We start from the raw sequence: 20241 nt of genomic DNA, 5'->3' as shown, positions 1-20241 counted from the left end.
CTTATACGTCCAGTCGTCTTATACGCCGGCAAAAAAGCTCTCACATTCACTGTAATAGTCCATTTGCTACAAAAACATACAGGCTTTCACCAAAAAAAGGGTTATATAATTTAATTCTGTACTTTAAAAAGGGGAGCCTTTCTATCACCGGGGACCGGTCAATGCTTGACAGTTTCACTAAGGCCCGGGGGGGTAGTCTTTTGCTGAGGGACGTCACCGCCACCTTATCCCCTGCTCCACTTGCTTACCTGCCGGCGCTCCTGTCTTTCCAGTGCCCACTGGGGGGCGCTGCCAGCAGCAGCTGTGTAGTGCCACGCCGAGGGGGAGCCCCAGCCATGGCGGCCACTGGAGAGCACCAAAGGTGAGCCAGTGGCAGAGTGGCAGGGCAGCCCCTGAGCCAGCAGCCGGGGAGGAGGACGAGGAGGAGCCGCAGTCCAGTACCAACTGAGCCACAGACCGGTCCCAGTCCCCGGACCGGGGGTTGGGGACCACTGCTCTATGGTATCTTCCCCTCTCCATGTTAGGCCTTCACCAGGCATCAGCCCCAAATCTCCCTGAATTTCCCCAAGTAGAATTGGCATGCTGTTGTAAAGCAAAGAAAGCTGAAAGAGTGACTTGCCCAAGGGAATGCAAGGTGCATCATAGCTAAGTGTGGATTTGAGCCTCAGATTTCTCAGTTCTGGTATGACTGTACCACGCTGGCTCTTCTGGTTCCAGCTGGGAAATACTATATGAATATCATACAAATGTGCATACGACTAGAGCACAGGTACTTGAAGGACATAGCAATGTCAGAAAGGAAAAGCATCACCACACTAGCTTTTGGTCCAGCAAAACACATCTACCAATATTTTTTTACCTGTTCTTGTACCTGACAAGAAGGTCCACAATGGTTCCAACTCTGGGTTGTGAATTCCTGAAGATTCTAATGGTGGATCCTGGGGAGGGGAAGGAGCTCATTGGGTTCACCATCTCCAGGCCTGATCTGGAGGCTGACAAATCTAGCACACATTGTGATTGACACAATACTACCTGGCCTATAAAGTTTAGAAGCAGCACTGGACCCAGATACCACAAAGCAAGTTTCTGTTACTTGGAATTAGTGCATTGCAAGTACAAAGATTTACAAAGTGGTGGCTGCATAGCCTATAGGCCTTGTAAGTATTGGGGTGCCTGCCTCTTTGGGGTATTCATTTTAATCTCTCCTATCAGTCAGTCAAGGTTTATTGCATTTGGCCATACGCCGTTACAATTTTCTAGTCCAGATAACCCTACACAGAAGACTGTTAACATTTTTAGGGAAAGTCCCTTTTCTTTTTGAAGTTTATAGACCACTTTTCAATGGTAATTTTCTTTGACAATTCTTTTCAGAGAAGACCCCAACTCTTTTTTTTAATTTACTTTTCTTCTTCTAAAAATAAAATCAGTCTTTTGCATCACCTTAGATAACCCCCAGGTTGGCACAATTTAGGGTTGTCAAACTCTGGGTGGGTAAATTCCTGGAGATCTGGTGATAGAGCCTGAGTAGAGCAGGGAATTTAGCAGAGATATAATGCCATAGGGTCCATTCTCCAAAGTTTCCATTTGCTCCAAAGTAACTGATCTCTGTAGTCATCATTTCAGTTATAATTCTGGCAGAAATGGCCAGGCCCCACCTGGAGGCTATTAAGCAAACATCACAAGGTATGGGGAAGCAACAGACAAAACCCAAAGAGAATATGCATAAAGGAACTGTTGTTCCTCAAGGCCAGATAGCAATTAATACACACAATTCCGATTAATCTCAAAACAACTGTAGATGTTTCACATCAAAGACAATCATCTTGTACACAACAAAACTGTGTCTTCCTTTATTGCATTTAATTCAGCTTCTGAAGAAATGTGGGCACAGATTGCAAGTCCAAAATATAATCCACCCCCTTCCCAATGTTTGGCAGTTGCCTTTATCTAGGGAAATGCAGGGAGTATAAGAGATATTTCACTATTTTGAAAATATAAAATTAAATGTCTAATTTTGTGTAAATACAATCACAAATTATTTCTCATAAAATAATTTCAAATATTCGCTAAATGCCTCTAAATAGTCTCTACTAAGTTTTGCTTCTAATGTATTGACAGATTCAGATTCAGAGTACCTTTATTGGCTTCTAATGTATTGACAACATAGTTTGAGTCATTCGCTGAAATACAATTAAAGGTATACATGATTAATATAAAACAAGTTTTTTTTCATTTCGGTGACATTTATACGTAGGAATATTGGGGAAAAAACATTACATTTATAAAAAACTGTTTCATATAATATTTTGGGTAAGGCCCTGGAGGAGGAGCATGTCTCATGGCTTAAATGCTACTCAGCACTTAACCCTCACTCATGGCAGCTGTCTTGTCCCTGAGTGCCTCCTCCTCCAACCGACTTGCCTGTCTGTCCAGCAGCCAACCAATTGGCTTCCATCCCCTACCCTGACCACCCCCCTCCTCCTCCCACTTCCCTCAGAAGCTCACAGGCTGCAGATCCCTGCTGTGTGAGAGCTGCCCCTACACAGCGCCAGCCTGCCTGCATCCTGCAAACAGAAGCCTCTCTTGCTGCTCCTATGAAAGCTGAATCAGGGGAGTGAAAGATGAAATGAATGCTCACAAATGCAACATACCCTCCTTTGTTCCCTCCCTCTGAATTGGGGCCTGCACCTTGTCCACAAGTCCTAGGAAACATATTGGGCAAAGGGGCATTTCTTGACTTCTAAAACCTTTCCCGTTACCTAAGACTGCCTGAATCAGCTGGTTTCTGGCAGCTGGTGCCTTGAATGGTGATTGTTAGGTAAACTCTCCTGCTATTTAGCAAATATGAAAATATCATCTTAATTTTTAATACCTTTACTGCTCCGACTTTTAAGAGATAGGCAGTGTCCTATTTTCAGTCTTTCTAGTAATCAAAATGAAACCTCTTGAGAGAACTACATTTCACCTTTCTATCTCAAGGGAAAATGCTTTCACAATTCCAATATCGAAATGATTCTCAAGCATTCCAGTATGTACAATGAGCCATGTTAGAAATATATCTCAGTTCTCTCTCAGGGGATGTTTATGAAATATATAGAGTATTTATGTCCCCACCAGGAATTACTCCCTATCATTAATTCATTAAAAATAAAACTATCCTGCATATGGCTTTTATGATAGAAAGAACTGGGCCTTGTTCTCCAATACCATTTTTCACCATCCCAAAAAATCAGATCAAAGCAGGCAAGCAGACCGACCTCAGAACACCACTGACCCAGAGCTGATTCCAAAAGGCAGCGGTAAGCTAGCAGAGCAGCCTGCCAAACTGTAGGCCCTGGTGATGGAATGAGAGGAAAGAAATCCTGTTCCATGGTCTCCTGCAAATGTCACTGTACACTCTCACTATAAGCTTGGGCACCTCTCTTGATTCATGACTTCATAATGCTGAGTGAGAGAAGAATGAAAAGCAGCAATCTGGCCTCTCAACAGTAGTAGGCTTTCTAGGGTCAGCCTTGGAGAAACACATATCATCATGAATAAGTGAAGTGATGCCCTGCAGGTTTGGTAGAGAACGTGGACAGTTTAGCATTGATCTGCTTTGTTCCAGCATGGATGCAGAATTTCATTCCTGCTTTGTACCAACTCATGGATGGGGGAATGAAGGCCGTCTAAATGCTTTTGCACATTTTCATTCACTGGGGGAAAGAAATCCTACATTTCCCTCCTTGAAAACCCACATGTTCAATATATCTGTCTTGCTTTCTGGGCCTGGCTTGAGGGAGAAAAATTCGCAACCTGGCAGAGGGAATGAAGAAACAGAAAGAAAATCTCAATTGACACTTTAAATTAGACATGTTTGCAGGCTCACTAGAGATGGCAATTACCCCAGCTGCAACTCCTACAGACGGACTGCAGGCAAGAGTACTCACTGCTACCAGGTAATTCTACCTGCTAATTACTTGGAAGGATTCAAATTCTAAACAACTGACCTGAATGTATTCATGGGTTCTGGGACCTATTAAAGGAGAGGGGGGCTTTTTAAAAGGCACACAGTGATGTTGACAGAAACTCCGGAGCTGTTGAAAACCTATCAAAAAATGTTCTTGCCGCTTAATGATGAGAACGCTTCAGCCAGCCAGAGAGTCCCCTGACACTTGGGCTTGCTAGCAGTTAACAATAAGGAAAACTTTATTACTGGCATGTGGAAAGACTTTTTATTATTATTTTAATGCTGACTATTTAAAAAAAATGTATTTCGCTATGTTCAGCATCTGCCAAGTGTATTGAGGACAGTGTTCCTTGACGACTATGTTGGCCTTCGGAGTTTGCCAGCCTGCAATCCAGCAAGTTATAATTCTCCCTATACGTTTACAATTGCTCCTGATTTGGGAGCAGACACCGGGGCTTCTTCCCTTTTCAGTCAGGCCAAATGACTGGGAGAAAAGCAGCCTGATCCGCTCTTGTCCCTTGAATATCAGAAATCAACAGGTGAAGTTTTCATGACATGGTAACATGCATTGTAATATAACTTCATTTGCAGATATTAAAGGCACCAGAGCAAAGATCAATCTTTGAATGGAAATTTCCATTTCACACTCTTTTCCCCACTTTTGTCCATCTACCTCCGCAGACTTTCAGGCAGCTGCCCTGGTATGCTGCTCGCTGTAACAGGCAAGGGACGAAGGAGCCAAACAATAGGATAGGAACCATTTTGTAGCAGCCATTACTTTATCTCTCAATTCAGCAGCAAATGTAAGGGTACCAGGTGAATATCTGGTTGTCATATGGCAGTTCTGTGAGGTTGTGATTGCTCCTAGTGAAGCAGCATCCTTTGATATGATAAAATAGTGATAACCTGCAGTAACAATAATGCACAAAGAATTATCACAGCGTTTGCCTCCAACAAAGCCAGTGTGGTTTAGCGGTTAAAGTGTCAGACTAGGATCTGGAAGACCCAGGTTCAAATCCCCACTCTGCTATGAAAGCTCACTGGATGACCTTGGGTCAGTCATACACTCTCAGCCCTAACCTACTTCACTGGAACAAAATGGAGGAAACCAATGTGGGTCACTTTGTGTCCCCTTTCTGAAGAAAGGTTGGGTATACATGAAGTTTAAAAAATGACAGTATTGTATATAGTAAATGGGGCAAAGCCCATTGCACCCAGTAATACAACAGGCACTAGCACATACAGCTGCACTGTGACCTTCCTGAGTCCCTGGCCCTTCTCCCCTGTTCCCCACTCAGTCTTGAGATGTGGTGAAGTGGTTAAAGTCTAGCAGACTCTAATCTCAAGAGTTGGGTTTGATTCCTGACTCCACCTCCATATGCAACAGCTGAGTTGCCAACTTCTAGGTAGGGGCAGGAAACCTTCAGGAAGATGAAAGAGAGAAAGACAGGATTAAAGAGATTGAGAGAGAAGAACACAGATAAGGAGAGGGGAAAAGAGATGAAAGAGGGGGAGGGAAGGAAGGCATTTGTTCTCCTGAAGAAAACAGCTGCTTTGGAGGGGCACTGGCCCTCCTACCCCCCCCCCATCCCATACAACAGTGTATATAGGTCATCACCTCTCAACCTTCCCATCCAACCCTACACCTTCCAAAGGCCAGCCAGGCTGTGGAGGGGTAGGTTGCCACCTTCCCACATCTTACAAAGGCCAGGCCAGAAAGGCTGTATGGGGTGCCACCTTCTTCCCCCGCCCACACACACATTTTCCAAAGGCTGGGCCAGACAGGAAAGGCTGTGGGGGCCTGCATCCTTCTCACTCACCCCACTCAATGCCTGCCTCCTTCCTGCCCCTTCCTCCACATCTCTCAAAGGCCAGGCTGGATGGGCAAGGCCATGGGGGGAGCCTCTTTCCCACCCACCCACGCCTCTCCTAAAGGCCAGGCCACACAGGAAAAGCTGTGGGGGCCTGCATCCTTCTCACTCACCCCACATCTCCCAAAGGCTGTGCCAGGGCAGGTAGGGAAGCCCATGACGGCTGCCTCCTTTCTGCCTCTCCCAAAGGCTGGGCAAAGCTGAGTAGGGAAGGCCATGGAGGGCTGACTGCAGAAGACTGGGAATCATCACAGACTGAGGACTGAGAAGCTGCTGACAGCCTATATTAACTTGAGGCTGAGAGGCCTGGGTTATAGACACAACCTGTGACCTGCTCCTTCTGCTGATGCCACTGAACTGCCTGAAGGAATGCTTGATTCACTGGACTGAGTTAAGGCATTCATTGCATTCTGTCTGTTCCTTGGCGTTTTGTTTTTGAAATACTGATTATCTCTGTCTCCCTTGTAGCTCATCTTCCTTCTAACAGAGAACTGAAATCTAAAACCACCACAGGGGGCAAAGGAAGCAACTGACTTCCCTCCCGTGCACAGGGGAGATGGAGAGTGGGAAGAGGCTGAAAATGGAGAAACTTACCAGCAGAGCCTTTCAGAGAGGCCAGCACCTCTTCCACCCAGCAAGCAGCAGCAAGAAGACAGATAAGCCCCACAATTGGCCCGAATTGGAAGAGTACCTAGGAAGGACCAATCAGTTTGGGAGTGCATTGTCTGCATGCAATTTAAACTAATTAGCCCTCATTGACAGAGTATTTTCTCCCTATTGGCTATCAGTTAGGGATTGAGTTGTCTCCGTGCAATTTGAACTGATTGGCCCTTACTGACAGAGTAGTATGTCCTTATTGGCAGCACACTCCCAGGGAGGGCCAATTAGGTAAGGATTGAATTGTCTGCATGCAATTTGAACTGATTGACCCTCATTGACAGAGTGCAATTTGCACTACTTGGCCCTAATTGACAAAGTGCAATTTGAACTGATTGGGCCTCATTGGCAGAGTGGTATATTTCTATTGGCAGCACACCACAAGGACTAATCAGGTAGGGAGTGAGTTGGCTGCATGCAACTTCACCTTTATAATGTTTAGTGATAGTGATTATGTTGTATCCAACCTGTAGCAAAGAACACATAGAAAATTGTGATGCACTCCTAACTCAAAATGTTGTCATTCATAACATAATGAGAACCTGGGGGTGGGGGATGTCAAGGAAATAAAATATATCTTCAGTGTTATAGTCCTGGGTGGCCTTGTCTATGTTATTGACATGCCTTCTACATTTTAAAAGCTTGCATGATAAGAGGAAAATCAACAGGTAAGGTTTTACTTATTATTAAATCTGCATGCTAGGTGGAAACTTCACCAACTGAATTTCTGGTTGCCAGATGGCTGTGAAAGGCCCCAAAGTCTCACCATCTTGCAAAGTCCAGCCTTGATTGGACTTAGCATCACTACCGTATTTTACCTGAAGCAAAATCTGAGATGGATTTCAAGGTTTCTGGTGCAGATAAAATTTCAAAGGGATGTCAAGTAGAGCTAAGTTTTAAGAAGACAAGAGAAATTTCTTAGTGGGGTTTCAACATCCTTAAACTGTCAACAAGTTCTGCCTAAAGTGAAATCCAAGGTAAATTTGATTCCTGATTGGGCAAAACATCTAAGGAATTCTGCGGGAAGTCAAAAAGTATTTAAATAAAAGTCAGCCGTGGTGGGCAGGCCTTGTGTCTGCAGCCATGCCTCAAAGGCAACATGTGAACCAGCCCTGATTCAAAAACCTGCTTGTGCATACCCACCGCTACTGATACCCCCCCCCCCACACACACATAACAGCCAATTTATGTGTCTCGCATGTATAATATATCTGACACATCAGACTCAAATCCAAGGCCACTGACAGAGGGAACTGGGGTGACACGATTTATGAGGCCCAAGTCAGCTGGAGGTCCCCTGAAATTTGCATCATGCAGTATTCATGGAATGGATTTTTAAAACTCTGATGCAGTTTTGACTGTAGCCACTAGAGGTACAAGAAAGGCAGACAGTAGCCTTTCCATAAAGTTTATCAGGAGGCTAAAAGAAACTGCCTTCAGATCTTGCTAAAGCCATTAGCAAAGCCTGCATTGAAGTAAAGGGAGACCAGCCAGAACATGATGCAACCTCCTAACAAGATCTAAAGTTTGTTTGTTTTTCCCTTTAACTCTACCCAGCCCCTGCATAGCCGGAGGTTGCCATGGTCAGCCTTACAAAGAAAGCAAAAAAACTGTTCTCGTTTTGCCCTATATTTGTCCCCCTCTTTTCCACATCTTCTCTTTCATTTTATGCTCTTCCTTTCATGATCTGCATGATCTTTATCCCTAGGATTAATTCCCCCCACCCCTTATTGTTCACTTGTAATGCCTCTTCACACATCCTGGTTGACAACTTAGAATGTATTGGATGGTAGTATAGAAGCATTATAGGCATGTACAAAAAAAAATCCCCATCCCATTTCCAATGTGGCCAATCTAATTCAGACTGTCCAAATGCAGGGAATGTGTGGTTCGGCTTGGATGAGCTGAAGAAGTACCCGAATCAGCATTGATTCGGATACCCTTCAGCATATCTAATCTGAACTACCCATGCCTTAGAAGCAAACTTCTGTTAATATCATGCACAGAAGATAGAAGTTAATATCCCCCAATAATCTATTGAAGTAGTAAAGGATGCTCCCCCCCCTCCATTAATATTCATAATAATAAATCTGCCTTGGTAGTAACAAATAGGAACAGAAGTTAGAATTTATGTATTTATTTACTTTAGATCCCGCCTTTATGCCCAAGGGGGATCCAAAGCAGCTTACATCATTCTCTTCTGTTTTATCCATACAACAACCCTGTGGAACAGGTGAGTTGGAGGGCGTGTGATGGGCCCAAGATTTCCCAGCAAGCTTCCATGGCAGGAAGGATTTGAACCTAGAATTTGAATGCAGATCATACAACACTTTAAGCATTATACAAGTTTAGCCACCATAGAAGAATAGCATGGAAGTCTGGAGATGACCTTGGCCAAGATATTCCAGTGCTTTTCATTTTGGGGCCTGGAACAAAGTTTGGTAGCCAATTTTGAGATTCCTAGTTTTATTTTCTTGTTAGCTATGTCTGCAACAGATGCTCATGTGAACCTTTTTATTATTATAGAAGCATGTTATCTGCCAGCCAAGTGATTTGTTTTGTCAAGATATTTGGTTGGATCAGGATCATGGAGGGATGGGGCAGGTGGAATCTTTGTCCTGGGGGCCATGGTGGCTCTAAGCAGCCCTGCTTAAATCCATAACACTTGAGGAGAAAAGAAGAGGTTTGTAGGAATGGAACTGAAAATCCATTAGAGTTACATCCCTTTAGTAAAACAAGGATTGCTGCTTGCTTGGCATCTCCATGTCCAGAGGCTCTCAATCTTCTACCACAGAGAAAACCTGCTGTTTATAATCTCATAAGTATTTCTGAGTGATTAAGTGCAGCAATGCACAAGGGAAAGGTGCATTATTTACTGTGAAAAGAGAAGGGTTGTGATGACAGTTATTACTTTTCAGTAACCCTCCTCAGGAAATACCTGAGAACGGCTCAGCTCTCCATACAGATTTGAGTAACATTACAAATTCGCCAGACTAGTAAAGTGTGAGAGAATATGTTTTCTCTTTGTGTGTTAGATAGCCTTCTGAGACACAGCATCATCCCCTTCATATAAGCTGTAGTAAAATGCCCCCTCTCCTTGCTGTTTCAAAAAAACACAGGTTATTTCCTCTGTGTTGTGGAGAGAAGGAAAAGACAGCTTATCAACTGCTCACATCCTTTCAGATGCTAATTGGCCTAGCCAGGAACCAGGCACCTGGAAGGGGGGGAAGGTCTTCTTCTTCCTACTCTAGGGAAAAGGAGCTTCCTGTGGGAGGGGTCAAGGAGGTATATCTGCTGCTGACCACAGGAAGGGGCTCTCTTTTGCTTAATAACTACCAAAGTAGATGGTTGCTCTTAAGAGAAGAGCTGAACAGCCATCTTAAACCATGTAGCTGCCAACACCATGATAACTGGGGAAACTCCTTAAGTGAAGGCACCTACTCTGTAATTACCATCAGATAGGGTATGTTTCAGCACAGGGACATAAGACTTGTTTTATCCAGTTTCTTTTGCCTATTTTGATTAACTCTGTGCTGTACTAAAGATCTGTTTATGAACCTTGTTCTTTTAATAAATCTTTTATAAATTTGAATCTGGCCATGGTTCTCTGACCACACTGAGCTCCCCCATCTTGGAAATGTTAGTCCAGTGCAAGGGAAAGCTGCAGGGTCAGGGGAGGGAGGTTGGCAAGAAGCCAACCTCTGGAGGAGTCACCTCTGGAGGGGTGACTCTGCAATAAATTGTCCTCACAGTGCTCATCTGTTGGGGCTGTGGGAGACATAGAGGTAAAGCTTCAGGAGTGAAAGAAGCAGCTAGGAGTCCTGGTCCTCCAGTCTGACAGCCTTGTTTTACAACTATGTGGTGGCAGTATGTTACCCAGAGAGAACATTTCACCACCTTCCCGGTGACTTAGAACAGGGCTTGCAAAGCAAAAACAGGCCTGTTCCATCACATAAGCTAAGCAATGCAATGTCACAAGCCCTACTTACATAAACCTGAAATAAAACATCCTTCTCACTGTTGTGTGCCCTACTGTCTCCACAATCACACTAGAAGTTCAAGTGGGTAGCCACGTGGTCTGAAGCAACAGAACAAAGTTTAAGACCAACAAAGCATTATGGTATAAAGTTTTGTACGCATGCATAGTACTTCAGATACATTGATATGGAAGTTATCAGTTAATCGATCTATCAGTAGATAGATAGGTAGATAGCTACAGGGTGAACAGCAAATTAGCACAAAGCATAATTAAGGTGTTTAACAGATACAAAGACCAAACTGGAAGAACAAGCTTGGTTTACATGGTCACCATTTGTTTGGGTTTAATTCTGGGGGGAAACATTATTCATTTAAGAAGCCATTGCCTGCTTTTTGACTCATTCCCTGCTTCCATATCAAAAATGCATGACATGAAACTAGTGAGTCAGTCATTCCAAATGGCCTGTTAACTATCTGCAAATGTATTTACCTCACAAAATATTTGAGAACATTGCATGCAGTTCTGAGGAACATGAACTCATTCAGAACAGACAACTCTCCCCAATGCATCCATGTTCACTGTTGACACAGTTCAAATAAAGTTAAGCGCTTTTAAATTTTGTTTATGCCAATGACAGACCAGCCTTAATGTACAGATTTGGCAGCTTTAGAGACTGTATGGGCATGGGACTTTTAGGAAATACTGGATTTTATAAACTTCTTAATAAAATTGGTGTTTTGGCAAAAGTTAGGAGGAAATTGAGCTCAGAGAGCAGTAAACCAATTTTCACAGGTAGATAGAAAAAATTGCTAGCTAGCACCAAGTTCATCATCTGATGCACAATTGTATCTGTTCCAGTTCAAAATAATACTGATCTCAAATGAACTACAGGTAATAATCCAAACTACCCAGATGCTAGAGTTGTCTAATGAGGAACGGCGGCATATGTGAAGGTGCCTTATACTGGTTCATTAGTCTATCTAGTCAGGTACTGTGTGTATTCTCAGCAACAGCATTTCTTCAAGGTTTGTGGAACAAATGTATGTATTTAAATACTGTTAGCCCATTTTTCTTCTAAAAACAGGGTACAATAATGCAAAGTCACAAGAATCTGAATTATAGCATAAAAAATGAAACTGGACAAGTCAGTATCAAAAACATTAGAAGGTAGGTACAGTCCCAGGTTTCTGGGAACCTGTTTCACATCACAGGGCCGACTGTACAATATGCCCAGACAAAGCCATGACATCTATAACTTGCCTCATAGAAGAAACCAACAAAAGCAACTTCTGGGACTATTGGAGCTTCTGCATGGGTTCAAACAGGAGATGGTTCTTCAATTGCATATAGGTCTGAGGTAATGAAGGCTGTTAAAGGTGTTAGAGGAGAGCGACGAAGATGATCTGGGGCCAAGGGACCAAGCCCTATGAAGCTAGGTTGAGGGACTTGGGAAAGTTCAGCCTGGAGAAAAGGAGGCTGAGAGGGGACATGATAGACCTCTTTAAGTATTTGAAAGGTTGTCACTTGGAGAGGGCAGGAAACTGTTCCCGCTGGCTGCAGAGACGCGCAGTAATGGGTTTAAACTACAAGTACAATGATATAGGCTAGATATCAGGAAAAAAATTTTCACAGTCAGAGTAGTTCAGCAGTGGAATAGGCTGCCTAAGGAGGTGGTGAACTCCCCCTCACTGGCAGTCTTCAAGCAAAGGCTGGATACACACTTTTCTTGGATGCTTTAGGATGCTTTGGGCTGATCCTGCGTGGAGCAGGGGGTTGGACTAGATGGCCCCTTGCAACTCTATGATTCTATGATTCTATGAATATTTTGGTCGATGGCATGTATGGACAATCAGTGGAAATGTACAACCCAACAGTAGCATATCTGTCCCTAATCTGTTTGGATTAGCAAACTTTAAGAAGATATTGCTGTGTTTGAGAAAAGTGTACTTAGGGGCACCCAGTATTATATCTTTTTCTACAGCCTCTCTTTTCCTTTACAAATTCCCCCTTCAAAGCCAATTAATTATCTGAATGACCCCATGACATATGCTTCATGACACTACACAAAAGGGAATGTAACTCCCTCCCCCCTCCAAAAAAAGCACAAATAGCAAGAAAGAAACTTGATTCCTTTTCAGCTCAGTACATGGTATGACTTGATCTGAAGGAAGAAAGGAGGGGAAGCTGTTATATATTATGCAGCAGACACAATCTGCATTGGATCCACATGGAGAACAACCTGATATAGTATTGTGACAGGGTATGACTGTAGAGTCAGAACAACTTGCTTCAGATACCTTCTTTGAGCAAGCCATTATTCTCTCAGCCTCAGTGCTCCTAACTGCAAAGTGGGGGTAGTGTTTTAAATAATTATTACCAAGTTGATATATGAGAAGCATTTCATGCTCTTAGGAAAAACACCACATATTATTACAGCCTATCCTCCACCCTATCATCCCACAACTTCTAGAGCAGGGGTAGTCAAACTGTGGCCCTCCAGATGTCCATGGACTACAATTCCCAGGAGCCCCTGCCAGCGAATGCTTTCCAATGGGATCTTTCCAATAGGACTGATCTTAGTGGGCTGTAAGCTGGCCATACTAATACATGCTTTTAAAAATACCTTACAGTAAAAAAAAAATGATAAGAGACAAAAAGGGGGTAAAATGGGCCATTAAGGGGGAGGGAGAATCATGCAAATTAAGAAAAAGGGGTAAAAATGGACAACTGAGAGGGAGAATCACACAAACTGTGAGCACAGAAAATGTGAAAAATGAAATGTGAAGCACAGAAATGTCAAACACAAGACAGCATTCTTTTCTTTACAAAAAAATAAAAACTACGCTGCATCTTGTTTCAATTCTGGGAGGCCTGGCAATTATTAGGCTGAGACAGCCATATTTAGTCACGGCTCCAAATGCACTGTCTCATATTCATTATGGCACACAAGATGACAGGTAGAACTGTGATTTTTCACTATATGTGTTGGGCACGTATGTGTTCTAGAGCTTTCTGAAGTTTCTTCTCAAGTGCTGACATAGCAAAGTGTGAGGTGATTAAGATCTGTACTCTTTCCTCATTGGTGGCCACTCTGAATAATTCTGCTAGGAATTATTCTACACAATACATCATGATAGGATGGGACTCAAAGGCTACCTAATTTTTTTTCAGCTACTCTTTTTTTAGCTAAAGAGATGAACTGGAGCTTGATAGATATTGCAAGGGCACTGTTTTTTCCATGATACAATGACCTTTCTTGCACACGGAAGACATTTTAGGCTGTTCAACACACATATACTACTTCTTTTTAATTGACCCATTGTCACATTGTGTTTTAATGTCTGCATATGAAATATGGTTCTCCAAATGCATATATGGGTCTGAATGCCTCTACACCTCAATTGAACAGCACTCTGTGACTATTTTTAAAAGGCTAGGCATGACCCACCCTTTCCAGATGCAAAATTAAAGTATTACATATATATGAGGAGATGTCCATAAGGCCCTTACATGTATTCTACTTCTCTTGGGAAAATGTGGGCTGCATGACATTATACCCTACTGAGGTATACCGTATACCCCTTCCTAAACTCCACTGTCCAAGTCTCCGCCAAGAAATCTCCAGATATTTCTGAACCTCAAGTTGGTAACCTTAGTCCTGCACCAAAGGCATGACCCCTGAGTGGCCTGAACGAAAGGTTAGGAGAAAGGCTGGCTGCCTCAGCATTCAAGAGCCATGGGAGGAGAGGGGGTGGGCAAGCTGGGTAGAGATCCAGTTAGCATAGGAGTCTGCCAGAATGTGAAGCACAGCACCAGGAGAGAGGATTCGGAGAGTGTCTCTACTTCAGAGAAACCTTTAAAAAGCAAACCTATTATTGTTAACTCTAAAGTACAAATCAGAGGCAATGCTGTGTCCAAAGAGTCATATCCCTTGAATGTAGAAGCTGCTTTCTCTCAGACATGCAACATATGCACAAATCCTGATAATGAATCAAAATTATTCTTTCCTAGGTTATATGACCTCTTCCATAGTTAAGCTTACACAAAAGAGCAGTGTCACACAGCTGTGATGAAACAGATTGATTTTGGGTATGTGTTTTCCAAACTCCCCGTAAGTTCTATTTTTACCATATAAGCCTGTTTTGTGTAGAGAAATCTGTTTTTGCAGACCTAAGCACATTCATGTACAACTTGAAATTTTTCCAGATGCAAACTTCCAAAAAGTTGCAGGGGAAAAACTGATATAAACAAGAACAAGCACACACAAAAAATAGTTTCCTGATAATAAGAGAAATAAAGGATATGAAGTTTGTTGGGGGAGGGATGCGTTGTGCTTCAGAGAATTCAGAATATGAGAAGTAATGTTGGTTTCCTTCTTTTCTTTTTATTTTATTACGTTTTTTAGTCTGACAAAAACAAAACAAGAAATTGAGAGCTTTCAATGTATTTCTGTGTAGAATGTCTAGGAATAATTCCCAAACTGTGTGTCAAAAAACGATGCCTGGTGCTTGAGAGAAGGATTAATTAACTAAATGGAGGCTCCTACAAATCCAAAGCTCCAGCATTCAGAAGAAACGCAAGGGCCAGTGAGGTGCAGTAAGTAAAGTGTCAGTCTAGGATCTGGGGAGCCAAGTTCAAATCCCCACTCTGCTATGAAGCTCACTGTGTGACCACAGGCTAAATGGCTCAGGTTGTCCTTGCCTCTGTACATGTCACTGCTCCAATCTTGCTTCCTTTCCATCAGGAGAGATGTCCAGCACAGTGACTCATTTGGAAATATAATCAGTAGGCTCCCCTGAGGGCATGTACTTCTTACTCCTTAAAGCAAATATATTTTCAGGTGCAAAACTGCGCTATACCTGGGTCATCCTATTTTAATCCAGAACACAAAGTTAACAGAAGTTTGAGAAATGTCTTAGCTATGGCTTTTCTCAGTTTAATTAATTGATTAACCCCCAAAACTTTATTACAGACATCTAACAAGTAGCTTTTAAATGTAATGTTATCCTACATATTATTCAGTATCTCAACAAGGCAACGATGTTGAGGTAATATTTATATTCTTTCCAACCTGGTTGTGGGACTGAAATAGACTTGCTTGTCCTGGTGGAAAAGCTCTGCCAGAAGATGGGCAGAAGGAGCTCTGCTGATTGTCCTGCATCTCCCAGCAGCTTTAAACACCATCATCCCTCGTTTCCTTCTGGACTGCCTTTCTCAGCTGGGCTGTCAAACAAGTGACAAAAGTAATAGTTTCCAAAATGCTCACATAAAGATGCTAGCATTCTTACACACACTTGCCCTGTTCGCAGGTTACAGTGAATACAAGTATCCTGCCCGTATGGGTGTATATTTATTTGTAAGCAAGAGTTGTGCATGCTTCTTCACAAATGAAACCAGGGACCCGTACCTGGATAAATATGGGGTTTGAATAAAATGTTCAGTTGAACATATATTTAATGTAGCATGAGAATTAATGCACATATGAAGAAAAATTAAGGATATACTTTATACAATTTGTACACGTATTCACTGTAACTTGTGAACATACAATACCATACAATGTTTATTTCTCAAGAAAGGGAAACCAAGTGTCAAGGAAATAGAGCAAGAGTTTAAAGCACAAACTTATAGTCACCCATCCAAGTATTTTATGAGTAGTGATCTAAATCCAAGTCCAGGGTTCCAAAAATTTAGACAATCAATAATCTAAAAGGGTAAACCCAATGGGAAGACAATATCTACGAGATATCATGGCAGATGGGGGACTGAGCCAATTCCTTAAGTGCAGGGGGCTGGAACAGATTGAAAGTGCATTTTGTGGACAGATTTTGGCTCCAGTTAGATTTGGCACTTGAATTAGAAACAAAAAAAAAATTCTGTTTTTGAGCTTGGGAAAAAGGAAGGTAATCCAAGTGAACTAACTGCAACCCACTCTGGTGAATCAAAGGTGGGAATTCTCAAATTCTAGAAATGTCTCCAAATGAGGGAATAAAGGTTAGGGAAGATGCATGATGAAGGCAATCTTAGCTATCTCTTTAGGTTGGACTCTTTGGCAAGAGAGTTCATCAGTCCATTCTTGGACTAAGAGAATTTTTAAAAAGCCTTTTTGGTCAAATCTGCTAAAGTATGTAGGAGAGAGTGTTGGATTAGGAAATCCAGCCTCAAATTTCCGCTCATCTATAAACAGGGTTCTCAAGCTGCCTTGGCAATTGTTGAAAGATTGGAGGGGCAATGTCAGGGAGGCTAGAGTTTGAGGAGGATGTGATAGCATTTCAAATTGATGCTCTAGGATGGCTCCCCTATCTTTGGTCTTTTACCATAAAAACTAGGTGAGATGTCTAAGGTAGTGATCCCCAACCTGTGGGCCGCGGACCACATGTGGTCCGTCAACTAATTGGAGGTGGGCCGCGAAGAACGCCTCCCCCCCGGCCCTTTACTTCATCCCCCCCCCCGGCCCTTTACAACACACTTCTGGTGTCATTGTCTCCCATCACTCCCAGATGGGACGATCTCATTGCAGAGAAACAAGCTCAGGGTTCCCATTGATTTGTCATTGTCATGAGTTAAAATTTCCATGAAAATAAAATGTTCCTTATGTTCATTGTTGTAGCGTGTTTGTATCTTATTTTGAAGGGATGTTTAAACATTACGATAGTGATCAGAGAGCGTTAGGGCAGTGGTTGAGAGTAGAGGAGTAAACTACCCCCCCCACCGGGCCTCAGTAAAATTGTCAAGCATTGAGTGGTCCCCGGTGATAAAAAGGTTGGGGACCACTGGTCTAAGGCATTGCTACATACAGGGCATTTTTTTTTCTCCTACTCAGTTCCTTGACAGCAGGAAATTCAAACTGAGGGCTGGTAATTCCCCATTCTAGATAGATAAACGGGTGTCCATGCTATGCATCACAGTGGTCAGTGACACTCTGTTGCTGGGAGACTAAAATGGAAATCCCTGGGGAATGGGTAATATAAAATGTGACAGAAAGAGAAACATCTTTATCAGCAGCACTCTTTTGTCTTGGTTAATTATTGAGAGGTCTTGATTAATGGCCTGACTATTTTCTCTCTGAAGTCACCTTTCTTTCCTGGTGAGCATTATGAGGTTATGGTAGATATGCTTGATCTTGTCTTTAGTATCTTTCTTGAAGAAGGCCTAAAACTAGGGTTTTCACTTAGTTCCAGTAGAGATCTCATGGCTATGTTCTTTTTCCCCTGCCCATGTTCAGTGGAGTGCTGTGAGTGACTGCAAGGAAAATCACAGAGATTGAAAACTCCTAGCATATTGTATTGTTACTTCCAGTTACAAAACAGGAAATGTTGTCCAGAAATTTCCACACCCAACCCACTTATCCCGTGAATTGCCAATCTAAGAGTGTGCAATTCAACCTAAAACCTCATTTTCAGGGTCTCTTGTGACTGGCAGAGAAAAGCTGACTTCAGCATCAAGGGATGGGAAACAGAAATGCCAATAAAACTATTAAGGGTTGATTGTAACAAAGTACAGACTACAAACACTGATCCAAAGAATGAAGAAATTATGGTGCGATCATTGCAAACTATGTATTATGATCTGGGGCCAAGGGACCAAGCCCTATGAAGATAGGTTGAGGGACTTGGGAATGTTCACCCTGGAGAAAAGGAGGTTGAGAGGGGACATGATAGCCCTCTTTAAGTATTTGAAAGGTTGTCATTTGGAGGAGGGCAGGATGCTGTTCTCTTTGGCTGCAGAGGAGAGGACACGCAGTAATGGGTTTAAAGTACAAGTACAATAATATAGGCTAGATATCAGGGAAAAAATTTTCACAGTCAGAGTAGTTCAGCAGTGGAATAGGCTGCCTAAGGAGGTGGCTGCCTAAGGAGGTGGCCCCTCACTGGCAGTCTTCAAAGGTTGGATACACACTTTTCTTGGATGCTTTAGGATGCTTAGGGCTGATCCTGCGTTGAGCAGGGGGTTGGACTAGATCAGTGGTCCCCAACCTTTCTGAGGCTGGGGACCGGCAGGGCATCGGGCCGTGCCCGCGCGGACCACGCCTGCGGACCACGCCCGTGCGGGCCATGCCCGCGCATCGGGCCGCGCCCGCGGGCCAGGCCCCCGCATTGGGCCACGCCTGCGGGCCACGCCCGCACGGGCCGCGCATGCGCAATGCGCGGCCCAGCCCTGATTCCCTCTCCCCGCCCTCCCGCAGTAAGAAGCTTCCCGGGCCGCAAGCTTGCGGCCTGGGAAGTTTTTTACTGCAGGGGGGGCGGGGAGAGGGAGCCGCGGCCCGGCGCCATGGCCTTCACGGCCTGGCACCGGGCCGCGGCCTGCAGGTTGGGGACCACTGGACTAGATGGCCTGTATGGCCCCTTCCAATTCTATGATTCTATTATGATTCTATGATTAATTTTAAAATGCATTGCTACAGTCATAGTTTCAGAGAATGTGTGTTGGGCTTCCTGCGAAGCCTCGGGGCCTAGCTATATTTTACACCGCTTATAGATGGGTCCATCAAGGGTTATCTACCTACAGATGAGGTCTGGGTATCTCCTGATTTTAGAACTGTTCCCAAGATTACAGAGAAAATGGCTGTTTTGGAGGGTGGACTCTGTGGCATTGAACCATGCTGAGGTTTCTCCCCTTACCAAACAGAACCTCTCTAGGTTCCACTCCCAAAATCTTCAGATATTTCTCAGTCAAGTGCTGGCAACCTTAGATCTATCCTAGGTTTTGTTCATCCACTTGTGATCTGGGAGTTTTATGCTGAAACTCAATTCCTAAAAGAAGGGGGGACAAATTTGGACTAGGACAATGGTGCATGGAGAGAGGAATCTTAAGCCTCTGCCCTCATGTCATTTTCCTGACTTAAAATGGGTCCAGGGAATACTGTCTCTCTGGGGGAAAGCATTGGTATGCACTAAGTTTCAACATGGAACTTCCAGAGCTCATCTAATTGTAGAGGACCAGTGTACAGTTAAGCCTCAAAATACGCCATGGTGGTAGAAACAAAAAGTGGTTGTGTGGATAAAATAAGGAAAAAGAGAAGCTGAAAGATGTGCAAAATATAGGAAAGAAGACATTTCAGAAAAATCAGGAATACTTTCTACCTAAAATTCAAGCAAAGTCCAAGTGAAATGATTAGAAGTCTATCACAAATTCACAACCCCATGATGTATCTAACAGTTTCACTGTAGATTTGCTTTAGGGTACTTGTCTGCTTTTGGCTGTAGCCCACCAAATTATTTTCCATCTGTCACAGGAATGTGAGCGTCATGCTTTCCAGAGAAATGTGACAGAGCTCTTTGGGCCATTCTGCATGACTTCAATGTTGCAAAAGGGTTCCAAATTGTAAACGCTACTTATTTGCAGTTATGCACGACGTCGCACACAATCTGCCACACTCCTGAAACAGTCCCGCAAAAAGCGATTCATTGTAGCGCTTAAAGGGAAATCCAGAAAAATGGATTCACCCACTGAAAAGCGCTACACTCTTGCAAACAATCTGCAACAGTAGCAAAAAAGACCTGTGCGTTCCCATTGTTGTGGTTCCAGCCAAGTCCCTCCCCCTGGCTCTCTCCTCCGAACGTCCGGCAAAGCGATTACCATTTTTTTTCTCAGAGCGAGCAGAAAGCAACAAACCGGCGAGCCTTCATTCACCCAGCGAGCTGCTTTGCGGCTCCTGATTGGGCCCTCTGAGTTTTTATCCTGGACAGGGCCCGCCCTAACTCCTCCCCAGGTGGCCTTACTCTTTTATTTAATAGGACCCTGTCCTATTTAAAGACTAGGAAGAAAGCCCATTACAACCAGGA

Source organism: Paroedura picta, chromosome 4, assembly GCF_049243985.1.
Source record: "Paroedura picta isolate Pp20150507F chromosome 4, Ppicta_v3.0, whole genome shotgun sequence".
NCBI lineage: Eukaryota > Metazoa > Chordata > Lepidosauria > Squamata > Gekkonidae > Paroedura > Paroedura picta.
This window is presented reverse-complemented; position numbering follows the sequence as displayed.